General features: G+C 37.6%; 1 long non-coding RNA gene across 6 annotated transcripts in view; it reads left to right on the top strand.

Annotated features, from left to right (window-relative positions):
- The window catches only part of LOC141386368 (uncharacterized), a 171845-nt gene that overhangs the window by 136628 nt on the left and 7882 nt on the right, over window positions 1-27335 (top strand). Inside the window, exons 9-11 of one of the 6 annotated variants that reach the window (XR_012408247.1) lie at window positions 120-171; window positions 3986-4138; window positions 17404-18586. The exons of 3 other annotated variants lie outside the window; for them this stretch is intronic. This is a non-coding gene — a long non-coding RNA (uncharacterized lncRNA). Of the gene's footprint in view, window positions 1-119; window positions 172-3985; window positions 4139-17403; window positions 18587-27335 lie in introns of those variants that run through there. 2 more of the 6 variants (XR_012408240.1, XR_012408244.1) reach the window with 2 other exon arrangements.

Below are 27335 nucleotides of genomic sequence, written 5' to 3' on the forward strand. Positions count from 1 at the left end.
ATACAATACACTCGGAACTAATGTACATTTCTTGGCTTTTAAGTAAAATAATATGAGTACTGGAATAAATTGTTCTTATTTTTTTCTCTTTAACCTCTTACTGTTCCTATTGCCTGTAGAATAAAAAAAAAGCCATGAGAACCGAACCGAAAACCGTGTTAAAAAAGCAAGGTATGTATTGAACCATGGGCTAACCGTATTGTTGGATTCCTATTCCATAATGTACATTATTTCTGTTAAGTGACAAGACTTGTCAAAGCAAAGTCAGATCTTACTGTCCTAATTAAATAATTTCAAATCAAAGCATGATCAAATTTTATTTTGGTGGAATAAGCATAATCTAGAGGTCTTTGCCTTCCATATAAGCCACTTCTGATACCAAATGATCAATTAGAAGTCAAGTTATTTTGTTGTTCCTACTTGTATAATGACTTTTGTCAGGTCGTGTACTATAGAAGTCAATGGGTACAATTAATTAATAAGACATTATAATTTTGCCTCAGTAAACGCCTAATTTGTTGCTTATTAAAAGTATTAATGTAGTAGTTAGGTTTAGCTATTGGGATTAGGGATCAGAATAAGCAGAATATATGAAATGTAAAAAAATGGTGAAACATTGTAGTTTGGGCAATATATGGATGTCCTTGACACAGGCTTATCAGTCTTTATTCTGCGAAATCAACTATCTGGATGGACTTTATCTTGCTTATCACTTGACACTTAGACACAAAACATTGTTCTGAGCCTTAATAGTTTATTAATCCTTTAATTAAACGCAAAACTGAAATGAAAACGGCTGAACGGAGCATACACTAACTTAACAATAATAAGATGGCATTAATAGCTCCGTGAAAGACAAGCATATAAATATGGATGTGAATGTATTCACTGACAGTCAAGATGATTCTCAGTATCCGGATTAGCCTGTGTTATTAGTTTCAGCAACTGTTATCTGGGAATAACATACCTTGGTATGTCATGACTGACCAATCAGAGTTAGGTATTCCAGACAGTTGTGTTGTAATATAATAATATAATATTCATTCATTTTCCTTCGGCTTAGCCCTTTTATTCATCCGGGGTTGCCACAGCGTAATGAACCGCCAACTTATCCAGCATATGTTTTACACAGCGGAGATCCTTCCAGCTGCAACCCAGTACTGGGAAACATCCACACCTCCTCATTTACACTCATACACTACGGCCATTTTAGTTTATTTTTTTCACCTATAGCACATGTCTTTGGACTGTGGGGGAAACCGGAGCACCTGGAGGAAACCTATACCAACACTGGGAGATCATGCAAGCTCCACACAGAATGCCAACTGACCCAGCCGGGACTCGAACCAGCGACTTTATTGCTGTGAGGCGACAGTGCTAACCAATGAGCCACTGTGTCGCAATATAATAATATAATATAATATAATATAATATAATATAATATAATATAATATAATATAATATAATATAATAACCACCATAGCTATTTGACAGCCAAACTGGCATTAGTCATGTCTAAAAAAAGACTGATAAACATGATGTGATAGACGTGATCCCACAATCTGGATGGTGTGTGAGTGATGTGTGTGAACAGCAGACAGACGGGCTCTTGACCTCCACAGACCCGCTCACACTGTGTGCCATTCAGTGTCCACTGAGTCACGCCTCATTTCAGGTGTTTAGTGTGTGTGTGTGTGTGTTTGTGTCTGTCTGTGTGAACAGCAGGAAGAGGAACTCACAGATCTGCTCATACTACACCACACAATTCACCAATTTACCATTCATGCTTTCTGAAATTGACAGATTCACTGCTAATCTTATAATCCTACTGAAATGTGTACTACAAGGTTGAGGTTTTTGAACATTTTGAATACAAAAGTCAAGATTCTGGTGTCCTTAAAATCTAAACTAAATCAAATCTGATGCATTTTGACAACCTCCATACATTTAAACCACCTCGTCTTTTATAAATGGACTGCCATTAAAATAGAAATCCTCTTTGTGCTGTCAGCGTCCCAATGTGTCAGCACATAAAATATCATTTATTTCATAAATGATTCATTTTTCTTTTTTTTTTTTTTGTATTTTATATTTAATTTTATATGTAATTATATAAAGTAAAACAAAGAAGAATATAATGTTTGCATGTAAAATAACAAGTGATATTTTCTTCACCTTGCTTTTATTTTAAGCTATGTACTAATAATATTTAGATATACTTTCATATACTTTCATGTTTAGATATCTTTTATTATCATAAATCAACTTCATTATAGCTTGATAAATATAATGTTAATAATGCTAAACATGGCCTTCATGGCGATGCAGTGGCGCAGTAGGTAGTTCTGCCGCCTCACAGCAAGAAAGTCGCTGGTTCGAGCCTCGGCTGGGTCAGTTGGCGTTTCTGTGTGGAGTGGAGCATCTCCTCCATACGTTTGAGTGGGTTTCCTTCAGGTGCTTCGGTTTCCCCCACAGTACAAAGACATGCGGTACAGGTGAATTGGGTAGGCTAAATTGTCCGTAGTGTGAATGAGTGTGTATGGGTGTTTCCCAGAGGTGGGTTGCGGCTGGAAGGGCATCCACTGCATAAAAACATGCTGGATAAGTTGGCGGTTCATTCCGCTGTGGCGACCCCTGATTAAAAAAAGGACTAAGCCGGAAAAAAAATGAATGATTGATGAGGGTCAGTTGCCATTTCTGTGGAGTTTGCATGTTCTCCTCGTGTTGGCGTGGGTTTACTCTGGGTGCTCCGGTTTCCCCCATTGTCCAATACATGCGCTATAGGTGAATTGGGTAAGATAAATGAATAAATTTATTAAGATATTAAATAAATAACTTTGGAAAATGTAAATATATAAAAAATAAATATAAATAAATATAAAGCAAATTGAAGCAAAATTAGAAATTTGGCTAACTTAAATAGTTACTTTCTAAACTAGTTAAACTAACTGAAATAAAATTAACTGAAATTAAAAAAAAGTCTGAATATTTGTATATATAAAAAAATTAATTAAAAACATTTTGTTTTTAGTTTTTTTGTAAATAAATAGTCACATTTTTTAACGGCATAATAGCCAAAAAAAAAAGACCAAATTTGTTATCGATCACAAGAACTAAGATTTTTAAAATCTTTTTTTAAAAACTGATTTATTTAAAGCAAAAATAAGCATTAAATATTGTTTGTTTATTTATTTATTAAATATTAAATAAACAACTCTATTAAAGCTAAATATTAATACTCTTTTTATATTAATAATAATATTAAATTATTTTAAATATTTATTAAAATTTGATTAATAGTATGTAGTTTCAAATGAAAATATTTCTAAGAGTAATAACAATAATAGTTATTATTATAGGAGTGATTTCTGAAGGATCATGTGACGCTGAAGACTGTAGTAATAAAGCTGACAATTCATCTTTAAAATCACAAGAAAAAAAAAATTAAATTAAATTAAACAGTTATTTTATAATGCAATAAGATTTTACAATTTGTACTGTATTTTTGATTAAATAATTGCAGCCTTGGTGAGCAGGAGAAGCTTATTTTAAAACATTTAAAAATCTAACTGAACCCAAACTTTTGACCAGTAGTGTACATTGGCTAACTGAAATAATTCTTTATTAAAAGAGAGTAAATAAAGTTACTAAATAAAAACAAGGCAGTTTAAAAAAAATAAGAAAAATGTGCTAAAACTTAAAAGAAAAACAATGCACTCATGTCTGTTTCTCACTCCATCAAATCTTTCACTTTTCTTGCCGATATCTCTCAAGTGCTTATTATCTAACAGCTTTTTGTTTAGACCCGCATCAATTCAGTTATTGAAACACTGCTAAATCCTGAATCCTGTTGGCTTCACCCTCATTTTTTTTCAGTAAATTCTCTAATCTTGTTACACTGATGGAGTTAAGCAACACTGCACAGATGTAATCTCAGCATTTGCTTGTGCGGTCTAATATTGTGTCATTGTGTTATGTTTCCTAGGGCGCTGATATACTAGATGTTGTTTTGAAGCAGATCCTGCTCTAAAAACGGTTCCTCTTTTAGGACACTAGCGTCAGTTGCCACATGAGAGACTCGGCCTATTTAAACACGTCCCTCGCTCAACTCAAGCTGGGTTATACAACATTTCTGGAGGTTAGTCAATGAGTGCACTTATTAGGCATGCACGCTTGACACCTTTCAGCTGATCTGCATCCAAAATAGGTCATTATCGGGATTTGTCTAGATTAAATCATACATAAAACAACAACTACAATGAAAAACATGCAATTTGTACGTGCAACACTCATGACTGAAGAAGCTGGTTATGATAGCCTTAAATAGCTAGAGTAATGATATATCAAGCTTGGGAGTGAATTATAGCTTATTTTGAATTATCAAAAATCTGACTAACATTTTGGGCTCTATTTTGACAGTCCATGCGCAGAACACAAAACGCAGGGCGCAAATGCTTTCAGGGCGTGTAAGAACGCATTTTTGATAATTTAAGGACGGGAAAATCCGCTTTGCGCCATGGTGCACGCTCTAAATAGTTTGAGTTCATTTTCTTAATGAGTTATAGATGTGTTTTGAGAAAAAAAACAATTAGAGCCTCATCTCCCATTACCTTTAAGAGCCAGCTGCGCCATAAGCGCATTGCTATTAACATGACGTAAAGTAAGTTCACTTTCGCTTTTGCTCTTGTGGATAGGGAAACCTTACCGCACAGACATCAATTAGCCTATAAATAATTAATTTTTTTTGTTAATCGCAAAGATTTGTTTCAAAACTATTTCTAAATTCAGTTCTAATTTCTAGCAAACGAATAAATGAACAATATTAACCAAGTGTGGTCAAAATACTGAGTTATTTCCAAATACACCTGCTGTGCCCCATATGGTTTAAAATTTGACAGGTGGACAAACCTAAGCTTGTTTTTAATAAAACAAATATAAATATGGATATAATAAATAATACTGCTAATAATAATAACATTATACAAAAGCAAATTAAATGAACTGAAAAAGCCTCCCGAGATGAAGAAAGTATGAAGGCAGTGGTTTTTAAATTCATGTAGGCTAGAAATTAATATGTTTTGTAATATTTTAATCATTTATATTTATATCCCATATATATCCTTATTATATATATATATCTTTAAGATATTATATCTTTTTCATATGTAAAGATATTTGCGTATTGCTCTGCATCTTGTGTGTAGTGTGTAAGCCAGGCGCACTTTGCGCCAGACAATAGACCGACTTTGTTCTGGTCTAAAGAACAGACTATTTACAGTTTCTCAAAATAGCAACACGTCGAAACACGCCTGCTTTTTTTAGACCAGAACGCCTATGGGTGCACATTTGAGGGTAAATGCATTTGCTATTTAAAGAGTGTGGTGCAACACCTCAAAATGACCCTTTCGCCAAGCTAAAAGTAGTAAAAGACTATTGCGCCGCGCCTTGCGCCACATTGCGCCGGGTGTATGATAGGGCCCTCCGTGTTACGATCTCAAATGTCTGGGGCTGAAGTGGAACATAAAAGTTAAAGAAAATAAATAAATAGTTAGCAGGTTTATGATTTTATGTGACCTTAGAGGTTTTTTTTATTGTGAGAAGATGGAAAAAGTTTGTATTTACAAAAAACAAAGAATTGAAACAGAAATAGCTTCAGGGCTGAGCAAGGCCAAAATAACAAACAAAATATTAACTAACTCCACCCGAAGATAACTTACCTAATGAACCAAAAGAAATGCAGAAAATAAATTACAAATACTACCCTTACTCCTTAACTAAACCAAAAACAGGAGAAAATCAGTGTCAAGGTAAATGGCACTCAACCCCTACAGCGCTCAGCTTACAGCTTTATCGGACAAAATGTATGACAGTCACAATAAGGAGGGAGAGAAAAAGGTGGAGAGCACCTTAAGGTTCACAATTTATAATCAACAAGGAAAAAGCACTACAAGAACGCCACATTCTCTGAAAAGCTCTCAGTCTCTCCCCCCAGCGATCTGACTCCATGGGTTTTTCTTTTTAAAAGATGCTGCGTTCTCCGAGCACTAACCACAGCGCACGCACGCAGCATGTCCATTTAGGGCGGGGCAACCTGGAAACAGGAACGGGACAGAACGAGAGAGAGAAGGAGAGAGAGACACACACACAGGGGCAGAGAAACAATAACCAATATGCTTATTTCACGCGGCCGCCATTTTAAAGAACCAAAGCGAGGCTGCGGTGGGAAGAAAACTGGAAGTATAGGACCAGTACTGTAAACATTGCAGTAACATGCTGTGTACAATAAACCTCCAGCTGTTGCCGAGATTTTAAAATGCAGAAATGATGTAACCATCACTTTAATATTATTTAGTGAGTTTACTTTAAACAATTAAAAGCAATTTAGCATCAAACATCACAACCTCAGTGATGCGCTTAAGTGTCCTACTGGGCTTCAGTTCATGGCACCATTTAAACACTGTGAGGATGCTTTTCTGCTTCAGTCTATGTAACCCGGTGAGCGCTAAAACGCTGTAGTCCTCTGCAGCACGCCCTCGTGCTGTCTGTAATAGTGTTGTCCCGGTACTGAAGTTTTAAACCCGGCTATTTCCCGCTAACATGGAAGCGCTGCTGAGCGCGGATGACTCGACTGATCTTCAAGGCTGCTTCGCGTTTCAGTATCCGTGTCTCTGTTTTTGGTTTGCACTCAGCTTACTGCTCTTCACCCAGTGCAAACACAGATACACGGAGACTGAACCGCGAAGCAGCCTTGCCTTGAAGTTTAGTCGAATCAACAAGCAGATCGCTCCTCTGTCTGTGTTGTGTGTGTGCTCGGTAAACAGGGGTGAACTGATGACCTTCTCGGCCAATCACGATTATTTCTGTTGAACACGTGACCACAATGGCAAATCAGCACTGTTTTAAGAAAGCCATCAACAGTGCCTTTATGTTCGCGGGATATTTATGTTTTTTTCTTTTAATTCAGTATCGTGACGAGTATAATATAATGAAAGAATCAGTTTTTTAACTCGAGTTTGATAAATAGCATCTAAAACGTGTATTTGGGAAAGTAAACGTTAGCTGTCTAGTGCAATTTCCCTTAACTTAGCTAAAAATGAGCTCTGATATCTCTTTTCATTTTCACCATTCATCCAGAACGGACCTTCGGGTCACTTGGAAGGCAGTGAAATTATAAATTTGTGTCACTTTCTGTTCGATGATAAGATATACAGCCAGCTACACAACTTTCCTATGTAACTCCCAACAATACTTCCGGGTTTCTTCCCACCGCAGCCTCGATTTCGCTTTTGAAAATGGCGGCCGCATGAAATCAGTCTATTAACATGTGTTGATTCTGGAACATAATTTTTGTTAAAAAAATTTAATCCTTACTAATTCCCTACCCCTAAACCCAACCATAACTGTAAATTATGCCAAAATCAGAGGGGAATAACAGTTTGATAACAATCATGGAAAAGTGCATAAACCTAACCATAAGCCTAAACTTAACATAAACGGTAAACATCCCTTAATTCTGATTGGCTGATTGGAATGTTGTTCCAGGATCAACATAGATGTTAATCCAGGAACAAGTTCTGCTTGGTGAAATCAGGTTGGCGTCTTCCAACAATCCAATCAGTCCCCAAAGAACAAAATCATTTAACGCCCTAGACTTTTATTCCAGGACCATTTCAATTGTATTTATGTCACAATATGGGAAAAAAGTACAATCTTAACTTCTGTTTCATGACTATGAATGTTAATAATCTATCACTATATTACTGATTTGACTGTATTTATGATCCCAGCAATTTAGAGCTGGTGATCATAAACGGTTTCTTTACAAACCAAACTTTTTAGTTTTTAGCCAGTGTATATTATGTCCAAGCGCACAGGTGTGCTGTAATATTAGGAGTGAATGTTTGTAGAAACAGTGGCAGCGGCGTGGCGTGATCTGCCATAATGTTGAGCAGAATCAGTCTTTATCAGACTCTAATGTGAGTTGCTCCAGAATAGGCTCAGACCACCTGTGTGTGTTTACATGTGCAATCAGAGCGCCTCTCGCTGAGAAACATGGCGCCGCAGGACAGCAGCAGCCACCGATAACACATTTGTGAAGACAGGTGGAAAAATAACTCCACTCTCATCTTTGGTTGGATCAGTAAATTTAGTTTAAAATGAGTACTGAAGGCCCCAACATACTTGAGGCAAATTTTCTCTTCATTAATTGTTTAGAGGTTAAAAGAAATGCCTTTGCTGCATTATACACTCTAAAAAATGCTGGGTTGTCATAAACCAGTGTTGGGTCATATATGGACACACCAAATATGGTAGAATGTTTTTATTAAATTAAAATGACATTTTTTTAACCCAGTGGTTGGGTTTGTTTATATTTAACCCAATCATTTGGTTGGTTGCTCAACATTTTTAAAGTCACCTAACTATTACATCTATTCCTTAGTTTGTCTATCCATCCATCTATCCATCCATCCAACTGTTCGTCCATCCATCCATCTATCCCCCCTGTCATCTATTTGTTCTTCCATCTATGTCTGTCTTTCTATCCATCCATACATACATCCATTTGTCCATCCAACCATCTATCCCTGCGTTCGTCTATCTGCTCTACCTTTCATCCGTTCATCCATCCATCCATACATCCATCCATCCATCCATCAATAAATGTCCATCCAAACATCTATCACTTCATCCATCCATCCATCCATCAATAATTGTCCATCCAAACATCTATCCCTTCATCCATCCATCCATTTATCTATTTATCTGTCCAACCATCTATCCCTCCATTCGTCATATCTATCTATCTATCTATCTATCTGTCTGTCTGTCTGTCTGTCTGTCTGTCTGTCCGTCCGTCCATCCATCCATCTATCCCTCCATTCGTCTATCCCTCCCTTCGTCTATCTATCTATCCATCCATCCATCCATCCATCTGTCCCCACATTTGTCTATCTGTCTGTCTGTGTGTCTGTCTATTTTTCCATAAATTTTCCATAAAACCATCTATCCCTATATTCATCCATCCATTCGTCTGTCCATCAAACTACGTCCAGCCAACCATCTATCCCTCCATTCATCTATCTGTCCTTCCTTCCATCTATTCATCCTCCATGTATTCATCCATTTATCCATCCATTTGTATAGCCAACCATTTATCCCTCTGTTCCTCTATTCATCCATCCATCCATCCATCCATTTGTCCATCCAACCATCTATCCCATGTATGCGTCAGTTTCTACTGTAAAGCAAGGCTTCAGTGGGTTTTTAGTTTTAGGCTGAAAATAGGAAATAAACTATAGAAAGAAGACACACAAGCCACATAACTATTACATGTTCATCACATATAGACAGTGTGCCTGTTCATTCATTCATTTCTTTTTTTATTTGGCTTATCAGGGTGGTCACCAACTATTCTAGGAATTTGTTTTACTTAAGGATGCCCTTCAAGCCTTAACCAAATACTGGGAAACACCCATACACTCTCACATTCACACTATGTGAACAATGTGCCTATGTTCACTAATAAAATATATTGTGATAATGAACATAGGATATTATTATTCCATCCATCCATATATTTATCCAACTATTTGTTCATCCAACCATTTACCCCTTCATTTATTTGTCCATCCATACATTCATCCATCTATTTGTCCATCCAACCATCCATCGCTTTGTTTATCTATCCATCCAACTAATTGTCTATCCAACCATCTTTCCCTCTGTTCGTCTTTCTATCCTTCCAGCTATCTGTCTATTCATCATCCATCAATCTATCCAACCATCTATATGTCTATCTAACCAACTTTCCCTACATTCATCTTTCTGCCCTCTATTCAACCAACCATCCATCTGTCACTTTGTTTATCTAGCCATCCATACATCCATCCAACTATTTGTTCATCCAACCATCTATCCCTTTGTTCATTCAATCATCCATCCATCTAACTACAGTATATATCCATCCAACTATCTGTCTATTTATCATCCATTAATCTATACATCCATTTGTCCATCCAACCATCTATCCCTTTGTTTATTCATCCATTCATTCATCCAACTATTTGTCCATCCAACCATCTTTCCCTCTGTCTATCTGTCTATTTATCTGTCCTCCGGGTGCTCTGGTTTCCCCCACAAGTCCAAAGACATGCGCTATAGTTGAATTGAGTTAACAACATTTTCTGTAGTGTGTGTGTGTGTGGGTGTTTCCCAGTGATGGTTGCAGCTGGAAGGGCATCCGCTGTGTAAAACAAATGCTGTATAAGTTGGCAATTCATTCCACTGTGGCGACCACTGATTAATAAAGGGACTTAGCCGAATAAGAAAATGAATAAATGTAATTAAAACAATATAAGGGCTCTATTTCTTATCCTTGTTTCAACTAATGTTGAAATTGACTTGTGATGCATTAATTTATCTTAGGTAATGAAAATAAACTGAATTAAAACTAAATGTACATGCTGAAAAAATGCTTTATAGAACTGTTAAAAAATCTAAAAACTAAAGCAGATATAACAAAAATGAACATTAAAACTACATACAAATACATCTAAAATCCTGATAATAAATCATTTTTAAATATAAAAAGAACACTGTAGAGGAGTAGCATTATAAAAACTATGCTGAGCACGTTTCAGGCCTCATCTTGTGTCCCAAAACAAAACGCCCACAGAAATAGAGGAACAATTGCATCTGCCCTTATAATAATGAATTATTAAGGGGTTGAGTGTGGATGAATTACATACGCATAGTTTTTATCGGTTTCTCTGCCATTGCCTTCAACATTTTCTGAGGTCATCACCTTGCAATCAGGTAGCCGGTGTGTGTGTGCGTGTTTCTTGTCATCAAACAGCACAAAATAATTAAGCATGGGCCCAGGAGAGACGGCTCTCCAGCCGAACGTAATGAGGGTGTCTTCGCCCATGTGTCCTGCTGACATCTAGTGCGGAGCGGCAGAAGACGAGAGCAGTGGCTGCATCTGGACGCTGAGCACTTGCTGATGTTGTGGGATTTGGGAGAGGAGCGAACATAAATCATGGGAGTGTAATTTGCGCGCACACTGGCTGTCTACAGTAAAGGTCGAGCGCTCGCTCTCTGCTGATGGTGAAGAGAAGAAACTGCTTTCATTAGCTGCTGTCTGAGGCACACATGCTGCAGGCTGCTCTTCTTTCACTTTGGTTTGTCCATCCTTCTGTCCATCCAACCATCTATTCATCCATCCAACCAATCATCTTTGCTTTCAGTTGTTTATCTGTCCAACCATCCATCCATACAACTATTCATCCATCCAACCATCTATCTTTCCATTCATCTATCTGTCCTTCCATCCGACCATCCATTTATTTGTATACCCAACCATCTATCCTTCCATTTGTCTATCCATCCATCCATTCATCCATCTAAGTATTCGTCCATCTAATCATCTATCCCTCTGTTCATTTATCTGTCCAACCATCCATCCAACTAACTATTCGTCCATCCAACCAATTATCCCTCCATTCGACTATGTCCATTCATCTATCTATCCATTCATCCATTTGTCCATCCAACCATCTATCCCTGCGTTCCTTCATCCATTTTTCTGTCCATCCCTGCGCTCGACCGTCCGTTTATCTATCTATCTATCTATCTATCTATCTATCTATCTATCTATCTATCTATCTATCTATCTATCTATCTATCTATCTATCTATCTATCTATCTATATATCTATCTATCTATCTATCTAATCTGTCGGTCTGTCTATCTGTCTGTCTGTCTACCATTCCATTTGTCTGTCAAACTATGTCCATCCAAGCATCAATGTCTCCATTTATCCATCCGTCCTTCCTTCCTTCCATCTATCCATCCATTCATTTGTATATCAAACCATCTATCTCCCTGTGTGTCTATACATCCATCCGTTCAACTATTTATCCATCCAACCAACCAACCGTCTATCTCTCCATTTATCTATCTGTCCTTCCATCCAACCATCCATTTATTTGTATACCCAACTATCTATCCTTCCAATTGTCTATCCATCTATCCAACTATTTGTCCATCTAATCATCTATCCTTCTGTTCATTTATCTGCCCAACCATCCAACCATCCATTCATCCAACTAACAATCGTCCATCCTACCATTTATCCTTCCATTCATCTATATGTCCACTTATCTATCCATTTGTCCATCCAACCATCTATCACTGCGTTCCTTTATCCATCTTTCCATCCATCCCTGTGTCCGTCTATCTATTCTTCCATTCAACTGTCCATCAAACTATGTCTATGTATATCTGTCTTTTCTTCCATCTGACCATTCTTTCATCATGCTTCCATTCATTCATTTGTATATCTAACCATCTAACCCTCTGTCTATCCCTCTATCTACCTATCTATCCATCCATTCAACTATTTGTCCATCCAACCATCTTTCCCTCTTTTCATCTATATGTCCTTACATCTGTCTGTCTATTTATTATTCATCATCTTATCTATCCATTTGTCCATCTAACCATCTATCCTTGCATTCACCTTTCTCCCATCCCTCTATCCATCCAGCCATTTGTATATACAACCATCTGTCCGTCTGTCTGTCCGTCCGTCCGTCCATTCCCCAATCTGTCTGTCTGTCTATCCTTCCATTCTTCTGTCAATCAAACTGTCCATCCAAGCATCAGTCCAAAGCATCATTTATCCATCTGTCCTTCCTTCCATCCGTACAGCCATTTGTATATCCAACTATCCGTCCCACTGTTTGTCTATCCATCCATCCATGGATTGATTGATGCATTCATCTATCCATCTATTTGCATGTCCAACCATCTCTCCCCGTTTGTCTATCCATTTATCCCTCCATCTATTCAACTATTTGTCCATCCAACCATCTATCCCTCTATTCGTCTGTCTATCCTTTTGTTTGTCTGCCCATCCATCTATCCATCCAACTCTATCCTTTTGTTTGTCTATCCATCCATCCAACTCTGTTTATCCTTCTGTTTGTCCATCCATCTATCCATCCATCCATCTATCCATCCATCCATCAATCCAACTGTCTATATTTCTGTTTGTCTGTCCATCCATCCATCCATCCATCTCTGTCTATCCTGTTTGTCTGTCCATCCATCCATTCAACTCTGTCTATCCTTCTGTTTGTTTGTCCATCCATCAATCCATCCATTTATCCAACATCGTCTATCCTTCTGTTTGTCTGTCCGTCCATCTATCCATCCATCCATCCTGCCATCTAACTCTGTCTATCCTTCTGTTTTTTTATCCATCCACTTATTCATCCATCCATCTCTGTTTCTATATATTTATTAATTAATTTACCCAACCATCAATTTGTTCATCCATGTCAAACTGTCATTCTTTCCATCCATCTTTCCATATCTAATTATCATATCTGTCTTCATCCCTCCTTTTATCTAGTGTTGTTCTTCAGCTATACAATACACTTTTTTAACTTACAGTTTTCGTAACTTATTTAGCAAGATTCAAGTTGTCATTCAAGCATAAATTGTCATGGCGGATTTTAGAAAGCAGGGGGAAAATCGAGATCAAGAGAGCAAAAATTCATTTTAGTTTTGGCCAGAAAGTCAAAAGCAGAACAAAACATTTGATTAAACATGAACTCTGCATCCATTAGTGCACTGATAAAAGTTGACTCATTTATTCAAACATACAGAAAACATGTCCTCCTCACCAAACAGGAGCAGTTACAGTCATGACTGAACTGGAGCAGCTGGTTTGATCACGCACACAAACAAATGCAATCTCAAAATACATATTACTCACAGTACACAGTACATCTCTGCAGAATCATACATCAGGCTGACCTAGAAAACTGCAAAGCCTTCATCATCCTCTGTGTCTCCATAAAGAGCTCGCAGGAATAGAGCAGCACCTGCCCTTGACATAAGCAAAGCACATTATGACCATACAGCTCCATTAGTTCCTGCACTCCTCCCTGATATTATACTGTACACACTCACTCATATGCTTCTACTGTAGATGTGACAGCATTAGACTAATAATAAACTGAAGCATGAGTTCAGTATTTACAAATCATGTGATATCATGAAAAGTAGCGTTTACTGATAGATCACCCTAAGATTTAAATTCTCTCACATTTACTCACCTTAAGGTTGTTTCAAATCTAGATAAATCTGTGTATTTTTTATTTTATTTTATTTTTATTTTTTTGTTAAAAAAGGAGATATTTTGAGCAATGTTGGTAATTAAATAGCTGACTGTAGCCATTGACTTTCACAGTATTATTTTCCTGCTAAGAAAGTCAATGGCTACAATTTGGTACCATTCATTTATTCATTTTCCTTCGGCTTAGTCTCTAATTTATCAGAGGTTGCCACAGCGGAATGAACCGCCAACTATTCCAGCATATATTTTACCCAGTGGATGTCTTTCCAGCCACAACTCAGTACTTGGAAACACCCATACACTCTCGCATTCACACACACACACTGCTGCCAATTTAGTCCATCCAGTTCACTTATAGCACTTGTCTTTGGGCTGTGGGGGAAACCAGAGCATGCGGAGGAAACCCACGCCAACACAAGGCAAACTCCACACAGAAATATGGTCTGGCCCAGCCAGAACTCCAACCAAGCGACAGTGCTTGCCACTGAGCCACCGTGCCACAATTCGGTACCAACATTCATTCATTCATCCATTTTCTTTTTGGCTTAGTCCCTTTATTAATCTGGTGTCGCCACAACGGAATGAACCGCCAACTTATCCAGCACATGTTTTTACGCAGCGAACGCCCTTCTAGCTGCAACCCATCTCTTGGAAACATCCATACACACTTCACCTGTACCGCGTGTCTTTGGAATGTTGGGGAACCGGAGAACCCAGAAGAGATCCCTACTCGAACGCAGGGAGAACATGCAAACTCCACACAGAAACACCAACTGACCCAGCCAAGGCTCGAACCAGCTGCCTTCTTGCTGTGAGGCAATTGTGCTACCTACTGCGAACACAGTGACACTCAATTTGGTGTCAACATTCTTCAAAATATCTTCTTTTGTTTTTGTGTTTTGGAAGCACTTAAGGAATAAAATATTCATTTTAAAGGAGTAAAAAACATATTTCAGATGTAGTTTATGTTAATTAACAGAATACACATTTTAATAGTTATTTTATCACTTTTAATATTGTATTTGCTAAAGCTATTTACGGTTTCTCTTCTATCACTGCATGTTTTGCTTTTTATGAGAAACTCTACAAAACTGGAGGGTGAACTAAACTAAATGCCTCTGATTGTCTTCTAAAAACTCGAACGAATCATTTAATTGGACATAAAGCACAGTGGTGCAGACAAGCATATAAGAGGGAGTCTGATGTAATGTGTGCAGATCTTAATACTTCACAGTAATTGCGCAGTAACATTTTGGTCCCCTTTTCTTTCAATCCTGTTAGCTCAGGGGTCGGCAACCCAAAATGTTGAAAGAGCCATACTGGACCAAAAAAACCAAAAACAAATATGTCTGGAGCCGCAAAAAATTAAAAGCCTTATATAAGCCTTATAATGAAGGCAACACATGCTGTATGTATTTATATTAGCTATATTAGCCTACTATAAAAATGATTTAGTTGGCTACAAATACATACTGAGCCTTCATGATTAAATGTTTTTTTTTTCCCTGCAGTGCATCCTGTAGAGAATGACGCACCACGTGACTACTCTGTTGTACGATGCCGTCTCAAGTTTAACTTAATTACAATATTAATGCAATATGTTTAATGTTCGAGTTTAACTTCATTACAATATTAATGAATTATGTTTAATGTTCGAGTTTAACTTCATTACAATATTAATGAATTATGTTTAATGTTCAAGTTTAACTTCATTACAATATTAATGCATCATGTTTTGCTTTGATGAAATTAAAGAAATGCAGTAAAGAAATCAGATTTTTGATGTTTTTTATTTTGAGGATTCCAAAAAACAACATCAAAATGAACGTGCATAACGTGCCCCTTACTGGGAATGTGCTCAACAAGGCAGGGTCAATCTCCAGGGGTGTGTGCCAAGGAAAGACAGTCTCGTTTTTTCCTTTCGCCACTCGCAAAATCTGCTCCCAAATGCAGTTTGCATATCAACGATCGCACCTTGTAAATAATCACTGTTGAGTTAGTGATCGGGATGGGCTTCTTTGAATTCTCTCAGGGAGGGAAAATGAGAAAGCGTGCCCCGCTGTACATCTTTGGCATAGACAGCTTACGCTCCATGGCGCATCACACAGCCGCCGGATAGTTTACAACAGCCACCTGCCTATTCCGTGTGTCGCAGGCTATGACGCAAATCTTCGTTGACAGAAATGTTGAAAATAAATATTCTACACACTTTTACAGCATTGGAAAACGTTAAGATTGTTTGTCCTCCTATAGAAACCATATTAAAACAAAAATATATTTACCTCCCCCATCTTTTTCCGTTTTCAAACATTTTTTGAAAAAGCTCCAGGGAGCCACTGGGGCAGCGCTAAAGAGCCGCATGCGGCTCTAGAGCCGCGGGTTGCCGACCCCTGTGTTAGCTAGTTAGAAACATTCCACAGACACTCTGAACTATATTAACTATGTAACAGCATCACAGAAAACATCATTACTGGAAAAATGAATTGTTCTCTAATTTTGATCTCCATATATTTACAAAGTGGTATAAAGTAGTGAATTACGAATACTCAAATTACTGTGCTTGAGTAGATTATTCTCAGGAAATGTACTTTACTGAGGTGTTTAAAAATGTGCACTTTTATTTGAGAACATTTTTGAGACGCTCAGGACAGTTCTAGAGGAAATAATACTGAACCACTGTGATGACAGACTTTGGCAGTGGGACTTTAGAATGACCAACACAAAAATCATTCATTTTTCTTCATTTTAGTCCCTTATTTATCAGGAGTCGCCATGGCAGAATGAACCGACAACTATTCCGGCTGTCTTTTGAAATGAACTGGCCAACTATTGCGCATGTCTTTAGACTGTGGGCCACACCACGCTGCCCTACACACACAACATTAAATTTCATTTAATTTTCATCCGCTTTTCTGCGGCCGGGTCGCGGGAGCAGCAGTCTTAATAGAAAACCCCAGACTACCCTCTTCCCAGACACTTTCCACAACTCCTCCGGGGCATCCTGAGGCATTCCCAGGCCAGGCTTTTTGGCTAAAAAAAGATAAATCTCGGTTCAATTTGTAATTATTAGATTATTTTTAAATTTCACCTCTCCTGCTGTGCATGAACTAAGCTTTTGAATGGTCAGCGTATGAGGCGGCTAGCCTAACCTAGCTTCAATTTGGATTCAATTATTTCCTAATCAGTTGCCTTGCCTATTATGTGTTGAAAATACCCCTGTAATGCAAACTGCAGTCTTTTTTGTCTGGCTTTCTCAGATATCTCATCTGTTCGCCAAAAATGACTCATTATATGTCAAGGAATGGGGGTGATGAAGAGGAGGCGAGGACCCAAATGCGGGGAATGAAGAATTTATTGAAAAAATAAAACAAAAACAAAACTCAAATCTCCCCATGTGGGGAAAAACATGGTTATACACTCAACTAGACTTCAAGAATCTGGAACTTGGCAGACACACAACTTAGCCACTGTTGTAGAACAGAAACAGCAAATCACGTACAACAGGGAAGGAAACAATCAACAACGGACCAGCACAGAACAGAGCACACTAGGAGAATAAATAGGAAAGACAAACCAATAAACAGACAGGCGGACAGGTGAAAATAATAATTACAAACAAGATAACAAGGTGGGTGGGACAAGACAATAGACGGGAGAGCGCATGACACAGAGAGACAATACAAGCCATGCGCTCACATAACACAACACTGAAGCACACGACAAGAGCACGTGACCACAATGTAAACACCAAGCCACGTGCTTTGACAAAAGACGCAAGACGCAAGCACACGATGAATGAAAACACTCACCGTGCGCTCACACATGCAGCATGCATGCTTCATCCCAGCGCCGACCAAAACCGAAACCAACAAGACTGAGACGCTGGGAATGAAACACCACGCTGCTGACAGACGAAAACACAAACACGAATACAAGAGCGCACGCGTCTTGAGGGACGTAAAGCGCGCGCGGCCGCGTCAAGCAGGAGCGCGCACACTCTGCATACACCCACGACGGCGCGCGCGCACACAGAGACAGAAACAGGACCAGACACGGGTAGTGTTCGAGATCTGCCACCAAAACAAGAATTTACAAGACCAGAGTGGCAGAACCCTGACATTATATCCCTGGGAATGTCTGACACTGGCGCATAAACACTGTAACAAACTTGCCAGGCACAAAAGCTTGACAGGCGTAGCAACAGTAACTAAGGAGGGCGGGGCTTAGCGAAGGGTCAACAGGTAGTTTTGAGAAATTTAATTCTGATCTGAGAAATGGACCAAAGTGACTGAGAAAAACTAAGCTGAGTACTAGTATCTTGAAAAATACCTAGTAAAATATGTACTGTCATCATAGCGAAGATAAAAGGAATCAGTTATTAAAAATGACTTATTAAAACTATTATGTTTGGAAATGTGTTGAAAAAATCTTCTCAACGCTAAATAGAAATTTGAAAAAACAAATACAGGGGGCTAATAACTCTGACTTTAACTGTAGTTTAATCTGTGTCAGAAGAGAGATAGAGGAGTGTAAACATGGCTAGTATATATATGTAGATAGTTTAATCTGTGCCAGAAGAGAGACAGAGGAGCGTATAGAGTGAGATGTTTTGCGGCACGGGCTGAGTGTTATTCACAGCAGATGCTCTGTGTCTCATAAACACCTGCTAAGGCCACCCTCTCTTGTTCCTCTGGTAACCTCATTTGTTGGTGCTGCTCACCTACTGGGTCGGTTTTGAACACATCCAAGGACACGGATGCATGCAGCCTGTCTCTATTTACCTGCGACAACCAGACTGAGAGAAGCAAATAACGCAGCCAGCTGTTCACCACCGAGGGCTCAGTACCTGGTGTAGTGTGAATTAATTTCACCAGGACGTGCTGAGTCAGAAAGCAATTTAAAGATGACGTCCCAGCACTATATATCTCTGCGGGGCCAGCGGGAGTGTCTTATAGGATAAGCACTGGCGATTTAGTTCAAAGATGGATATGTGTAAATAAATTCTCCATATTGGCTTGAGGGGCTGCTGAATAGTTCGTTTTCAGCGTCGTGCAAAATCAGAATTGTGGTTTTGATAACTATAGACAGGGAAAATGTATGTGCTCACTGTGTGTTTAATGTTTATGATGATTTATGAGCAATGCTCCATTCAGCTAATAGATAGATGGACGGACAGTTAGATGGACAGACAGACAGGATAGATGGATGGATGGATGGATGGATAGACAGACAGACAGAATGACAGATGGACGGCCAAATGGACAGATTGACAGATAGATAGATAGATAGATAGATAGATAGATAGATAGATAGATAGATAGATAGATAGATAGACAGACAGACAGACAGACAGACGGACGGACGGACGTATAGATAGACAGATAGATGGACGGATGGATAGATTGATGGATGGATGGATGGAGAGACAGACAGATAGATAGATAGATAGATAGATAGATAGATAGATAGATAGATAGATAGACAGACAGACAGACGGACGGACGGACGGACGGACGTATAGATAGACAGATAAATGGACGGATGGATAGATTGATGGATGGATGGAGAGACAGACAGATAGACAGATAGATAGATAGATAGATAGATAGATAGATAGACAGACAGACAGACAGACGGACGGACGGACGGACGTATAGATAGACAGATAGATGGACGGATGGATAGATTGATGGATGGATGGATGGATGGAGAGACAGACAGATAGATAGACAGATAGATAGATAGATAGACAGACAGACAGACGGACGGACGTACGTATAGATAGACAGATAGATGGACGGATGGATAGATTGATGGATGGACGGACGGACGTACGGACGGACGGACAGATAGATAGATAGATAGATAGATAGATAGATAGATAGATAGATAGATAGATAGATAGATAGATAGATAGATAGATAGATAGATAGATGGATGGATGGATGGATAGATTGACGGATGGATAGATAGATAGATAGATAGACAGACAGACAGACAGACAGATGGATGGAGAGACAGACAGATAGATAGATAGCTTAATAGATAGCTTGATAGACAGATAGATAGAGGCAGACAGACAGATCGACAGATAGATAGAAATACAGATAGAAAGATCAACTGACTGACAGACAGACATACAGATAGAGAGAGAGACAGATAGACAGACAGATTGCACTCCGCTCTTGCTCTGTCAGTTTCCTCCAGTTCTCTTCAGCCTAGTTTGCAGTAAATGGAGCAGCCGCTGTCAGTTAATCTGGAAATTGGGGCTCTGAGGACGCAGCCGTGTTTCATATCTGGTATATCCTGGGCTAATCATTAACGTGGAGGATGAAGGACAGGCTAAGTGTGTCAAGCACTGCTTCATGTATCGAGGCGTGATGTTAAAGCAGAAACTGTCCTGAGCTCCATCACTTCATTAAAATCAATCAATGCATCGCTCACTGTAATGAAGCACTGGAGGAGCTCAACGACCATGTGATCAAATACAACCTGTTCTTCATTCCTCATTGGCACTTATTGATCAACTCTAATTGTTTTTTAGTCAGTTCATCTGTTTTCTTTCCTGATCACCCTCTACTGGAATGCAAACACACACACACACACACACACACACACACACACACACACACATATTCAATATGAAAACATTTTGCACGTTTCAAGTTTTTAAGTGCTCATCAGGGTTAATGTAATTCACCAGTCACTTTTAGTGAATTTAATGGTTCTCTAGATAAAAAAAAGAAATAAAAAATGTACAGGATATGTAGGTACTTTCACACCATAAAACAACAATTGAAGCAATTAAGGCCATTTTGAGAAAAAACAGATCAAAATCGGTTATTTCAGGCTCTGTATACTCCTGGAGGGACTGATAAAGCAAAAACTAAAGCCATAAAAATACAATTATTTTAGTTTTATTACCATTTCATTAGGTACACCTCAGTAATACCGGGTTGGACCTGCTTTTGCCTTCAGAACTGCCTTAATCCTTCGTGGCATAGATTTAACAAGCTACTGGAAATATTCCTCAGAGATTTTGGTGCATATTGGCATGATAGCATCACACAGTTGCTGGAGATTTGTCGGCTGCACATCCATGATGCGAATCTCCCGTTCCACCACTTCCCAAAGATGCTCTATTGGATTGAGAACTGGTGACTGTTGAGGCCATTTGAGTACAGTGAACTCATTGTCATGTTCAAGAAACCAGTCTGGGATAATTTACGTCTTATGACATGGTGCATTATCCTGCTGGAAGTAGGCATCAGAGGATGGGTACACTGTGGTCATAAAGGGATGGACATGGTCAGCAACAATACTCAGGTAGGCTGTGGTGTTGCCACGATGCTCAGTTGGTACTAATGGGCCCAAAGTGTGCTAAGAAAATATCCCACACACCAATACACCACCACCAGCAGCCTAAACTTGATAGAAAGCAGGAGGGATCCATGCCTTCATGTTGTTGGCGCCAAACTCTGACTCGACCATCCGAATGTTGCAGCAGAAATCGAGACTCATCAGGCCAGGCAACATTTCTCTAATCTTCTATTGTCCAATTTTGGTGAGCCTGTGCAAATTGTAGCCTCAGTTTTCTGCTGTTCTGGTCTTCTGCTGTTGTAGCCCCTCCGCCTCAAGGTTGTTGTGTGTTCAGAGATGCTCTTCGGCATATCTTTGTTGTAGTGAGTAGTTATTTGAGTTACCGTTGCCTTTCTATCAGCTTGAACCAGTCTGGCCATTCTCCTCTGACCTCTGGCATCAACAAGGCATTTGTGCCCACAGAACTGCCACTCTCTGGATATTTCCTCTTTTTTGACCATTCTCTGTAAACACTAGAGATGGCTGTGCGCATGGGTGTTGATAGGTCTATTTTAGGGAGACTGTAGCCTATATTTCTACTCAACCCCCCAAAAACTTTTGCGATTAGCTCATAAACTGTATACGACATTATCGCCTCCGTCCCCTTTAAATATGATAAGAAAACGGTGGCAGAATTTGGCTCCTCTCCGTCTTTTTTTTTTTTTTAAACTTATAAGGAGCTGAGCCCCTAAAATGAAAATCATAATATCGCCCCCTGGTTGTGCGTGAAAATCGCAGGAGATTAGCAGTTTCTGATGAACTGAAGCAGATTGTCTTGACCATAGCTGTTTCTCAATATGCGTTCTTCAGCAGTCTTGCGTCCTTGTGTTCTCGTGTAACGTCATCATCAGCTGCCTAAGTTCAGTTCCAATACTCAAGACCGCAAGTACGGAGGACGCGTGAAACTTCCCGGATGTGATCTTGATATCGAGGACTCACCGATGCAAACTTGAGCACCGAACTCGCTCTGGAAGTCCCTGAAGTCATTGCGACTGGAGGTGGGAAGCACTGCATTTTATCTAGATTTATTATTAAAGTTCATAGATATGAATTATGTACCTCAGGAGTTTCCCTAAATGAAATGGTGAAAATAAACATTACCATGACCATCTTAATAAAGAAATAAACACATTAAGGGTGTTTGTTTGCTGAAATTCGTATTAAAATCTGTTTTATTTATATTGTGCAACATATATTTATAATGTTTTTATGCAAAGTATATATTTTGTAAAGGGGAATAACAATAAATCGTTGTATGAAGGCTGTAATGTTTAAATAATTTACCATTTAAAACACGTGAAGGTCATGTGACCATCAGGAAGAACGCAGCATCTCAATTCTCAAAGGATGCATTCGCTGCCCTCGCGGCCTCCTGAGTTCGTTCTTCCGAGGACACCTGGTAAGACCGCTCTCCACAAGAACACAAGTCCGTTCTCTGCGTTCTTGGAATTGAGAAACAGCCCATGTCTACACCCCTAAATGCATTGAGTTGCTGCCATGTGATTGGTCGATTAGAAATTTGCGTTAACGAGCAGTTGGACAGGTGTACCTTATAAAGTGGCCAGTGAGTGTATACGGCTCTGTGAAAAGGAGACTTTTTCTGCATCTAACTCTCTGGATTTACAATTCATAGTTATGCATTCGAATAAAACAGCTTTTTTTAATTCTGTAAAATACTAAATTTAAGATTAAAAAAAAGGAATTTAATACATTTAGGTAATCGATCAAGCTAAAACTTTTTTCAATTCTGTAAACTACTAAATTTAAAATAAAAAAAGCCATTTAAAACATAAAATTTGGGTAATCAATAAAGCGGAAATAAATGTTTAAAACTAAATGATATTATATTAAATGAATCAAAATAAATAACCAACAAAATGCTGAAAATAATTAGCAAAATAAAAATAACTAGTAAAATCTGAATAAATAAATGCCAACAAATGACTAAACAAAGATCAAGATAATCAGTAGCATGTATATCTATGTATATATGTATATTTTAAAATTTAAAATATCTAGTATCATGATGCCAATCAGTTAATAAAATGACTGACAATGCAATGACAATATAGATAACGATAGAAAGAGTGTAGATAACAAAATAGGTTAATCCCAATGCACTTAGAATATAGAAAGTATTGCTCTGGCATCTGCAGCAAATGCATATTGAATATACTTTGAAATATTTTCATCAGAACGTGCTTATATTTTGTGTTTTGTGTCAGTAATGTGTGTTCATTTGTCAGCAGGGCATGATGAAGAGCTACATCTGGCATGTTGGCATACACACTAGTACTGTATGTCACGTGCTGTTGTGTGTTTTCTCTCTCAGTAACTGATGTCTGCTATTGTCCGGGATTATTATATTCGTTCTCTGGCATGAGCGATGTACGGCGTGTCTAGTGGAGCTGTGCATTTCCTCAATACATATTAAACAGCCCTGTATTTCAGCCCAGAGGAGGAACACTGAAGGGAAATGTGCTCTTAGATCAGCAGTATCAGACTGTCTTTTAGGGAAATTGGGAGTGCGTTTATCTGTGCTGAAACCACTGCCTCAGTGGCTGAAGGGAAATTTATGTTTGTTTGTTTTTTCTTTCATTTTGTTGTTATACAAGAGAATAGTAAGAGATTTGCTTGGGTCTTTTAATTGATTTATCCATCCATCCATCTGTCTGTCTGTATCTGTTTGTCTGTCTATCTTTCTGTATGTCTATCTTTTTTTTCTATTAGCATTCCATCTGCTCGTCTCTCTGTCTGTTTATCTATCTATCTTTCTATCTATCTATCTATCTATCTATCTATCTATCTATCTATCTATCTATCTATCTATCTATCTATCTATCATCCATCTATTATCTATCTATCTATCATCCATCCATCCATCATCTATCTATCTATCTATCTATCTATCTATCTATCTATCTATCTATCTATCTATCTATCTATCTATCTATCTATCTATCTATCTATCTATCTATCTATCTATCTATCTATCCATCTATCTATCATCCATCCATCTATCATCCATCCATCCATCCATCTATCATCCATCCATCCATCCATCCATCCATCCATCCATCCATCCATCTATCTATCTATCTATCTATCTATCTATCTATCTATCTATCTATCTATCTATCTATCTATCTATCATCCATCTATCTATCTATCTATCTATCTATCTATCTATCTATCTATCTATCTATCTATCATCCATCTATCTATCTATCTATCTATCTATCTATCTATCTATCTATCTATCTATCTATCTATCTATCTATCTATCTATCTATTATCCATCTATCTATCTATCTATCTATCTATCTATCTATCTATTATCCATCTATCTATCTATCTATCTATCTATCTATCTATCTATCTATCTATCTATCTATCTATCTATCTATCTATCTATCTATTATCCATCTATCTATCTATCTATCTATCTATCTATCTATCTATCTATCTATCTATCTATCTATCTATCTATCTATCTATCTATCTATCTATCTATCTATCTATCTATCTATCCATCTATCTATCTATCTATCTATCTATCTATCTATCTATCTATCTATCATCCATCTATTATCTATCTGTCTGTCTGTCTGTCCGTCCGTCATTTTTCTATCTGTCTGTTTGTCTGTCTGTCCGTCCGTCCGTCATTTTTTCTGTCTGTCTGTCTGTCTGTCTATCTATCTGTCTGTCTGTCTGTCCGTCCATCTGTCCGTCATTTTTTCTGTCTGTCTGTCTCTCTGTCTGTCTTTCTGTCCATCATTTCATCTGTCTATCGTTTTTTTTATATTAGCATTCAATCTATCTGTCTGTCCGTCCGTCCGCCCACCCATCCACCCATCCATCCATCCATCCATCCATCTATGTATCATTTTTTTTCTTTTAGCATTCTATCTATCTGTCTGTCCATCCGTCCGGCACCCACCTGTCCGTTTTTCTATCTGTCTGACTGTCTATCTAATATATCTGTCTGTATATCTATCTAGTTATTTAGTTATTTATTTAACTTGGAGCCATACTTTAGAAATCATAAATGACAATTAAAAATGTTGCCTTGACTTAAAACCTAAATTTAGACGTTAAAAAATGTAAATATTTCCTTGGCAATTAACCGAAATAAAAACATATGTAAGTGGAAGCTTTATATTAATATTAAAAATAAAAACAACTAAACTGCAAAAAGCTATCATGGCAGACTAACATAATCATAATAATATCAATAAATAACCTATAATTATAAAATTAGTTTTATTTAAATAAAATATCCTAAAATTATAAAATATAATTATAAAATTTGCTTTAAATCAATGTGGATTTTAAATGTTTATAATTTTTTTTTAAATAAAATTTACACGTGTTCATTTGGCAACTAACTGAAATAAAAAAGTGAAATCCTTATACAAATATAGTTATTAACAACTTCCAAAAAAGTATACTGTATCTTATATATATATATATATATATATATATATATATATATATATATATATATATATACTAAAAATAAAAGACAAAGCAATCACGCTTCTTTTTTAAAATGCAATTGAAATTAAGATTGAAACTTAAAATATAAACAAATAAAAATAAACGAAAGAGTTTGTATATAACTACACAAATATAACAGTTGTATTTCCTAAACCTATTAGAGATGCTTGTAGCGGTCCTACAGCCCCTACCAGCTGCACATATAGAGGTGTACAGTATGTGCTTGATTTATGAATTGCTTAACAAATAAATCTGCTTGAACATGCCTAAAGCGGGTCACATAGATTTCCCTGGAGACTCACGGCAATAGATATTATTCTCCAGTCCCTTCAGGAAAACACAGACACGTGCGTCACTTCTGTGCCCCATTATTTCACTACATTTCCATCAGCCGGTTGCAGTTATACAGCTCACTTCTACATTTGCCTATAAGTGCGAGACACTATACAGGCAAGAATTTCATGCACCTGTCAGTTTTTCAGAATTTGGGCTTTTTGGAATAGTTTTCTTATGTAAAGAAAACATCAAAATACATTACCAAGTGTTTCTTTTGGCACACTTTATCAATAGATTATCTGTAGATTTCTATTACACTCCGCCTGTTAAGTCGTGATGTATGAAAGACTGTTTCCAGAATACATAGCTGATACTCATTAGAATTAAGAAAATATTTGTTCATGACCACCTTTTAGTCCTATTACACATTAAAGTGAGTTTTATGTAAAATCATATCTCTGGACTTGCTGCATCACAGACAAAAAATATATAAAGATAAAAAATGACTCACTTTCTAGCTATCGGATATTAGGCATAGATATACACTTGAAGTCAGAATTATTAGCCTCCCTGAATTATTCGCCCCCTGTTTATTTTTTCCCCCAATTTCTGTTTAACGGAGTGAAGATTTTTCAGCATATTTCTAAACATAATAGTTTTAATAACCTATCTCTAGTAACTCATTTATTTTATCTTTGCCATGATGACAGTAAATAATATTTGACTAGATATTGTTCAAGACACTTTTATACAGCTTAAAGTGACATTTAAAGGCTTCACTAGGTTTATTAGGCTAACTAAGCAGGTTGGGTTAATTAGGCAAGTTATTGTATAATAATGGTTTGTTCTGTAGACTATCGAAAAAAATAGCTTAAAGAGGCTAATAATATTGTCCTTAAAATCTTTTTTAAAAATTAAAAACTGCTTTTATTCTAGCCAAAATATATCAAATAAGTTTCTCCAGAAAAAAAACTTTCTCCAGAAAAACTAAATATTATCAGACATACTGTGAAAATTTCTTTGCTCTGTTAAACATCATTTGGGAAATATTTAA

This window comes from Danio rerio, chromosome 6 (assembly GCF_049306965.1).
Source record: "Danio rerio strain Tuebingen ecotype United States chromosome 6, GRCz12tu, whole genome shotgun sequence".
Taxonomy (NCBI): domain Eukaryota; kingdom Metazoa; phylum Chordata; class Actinopteri; order Cypriniformes; family Danionidae; genus Danio; species Danio rerio.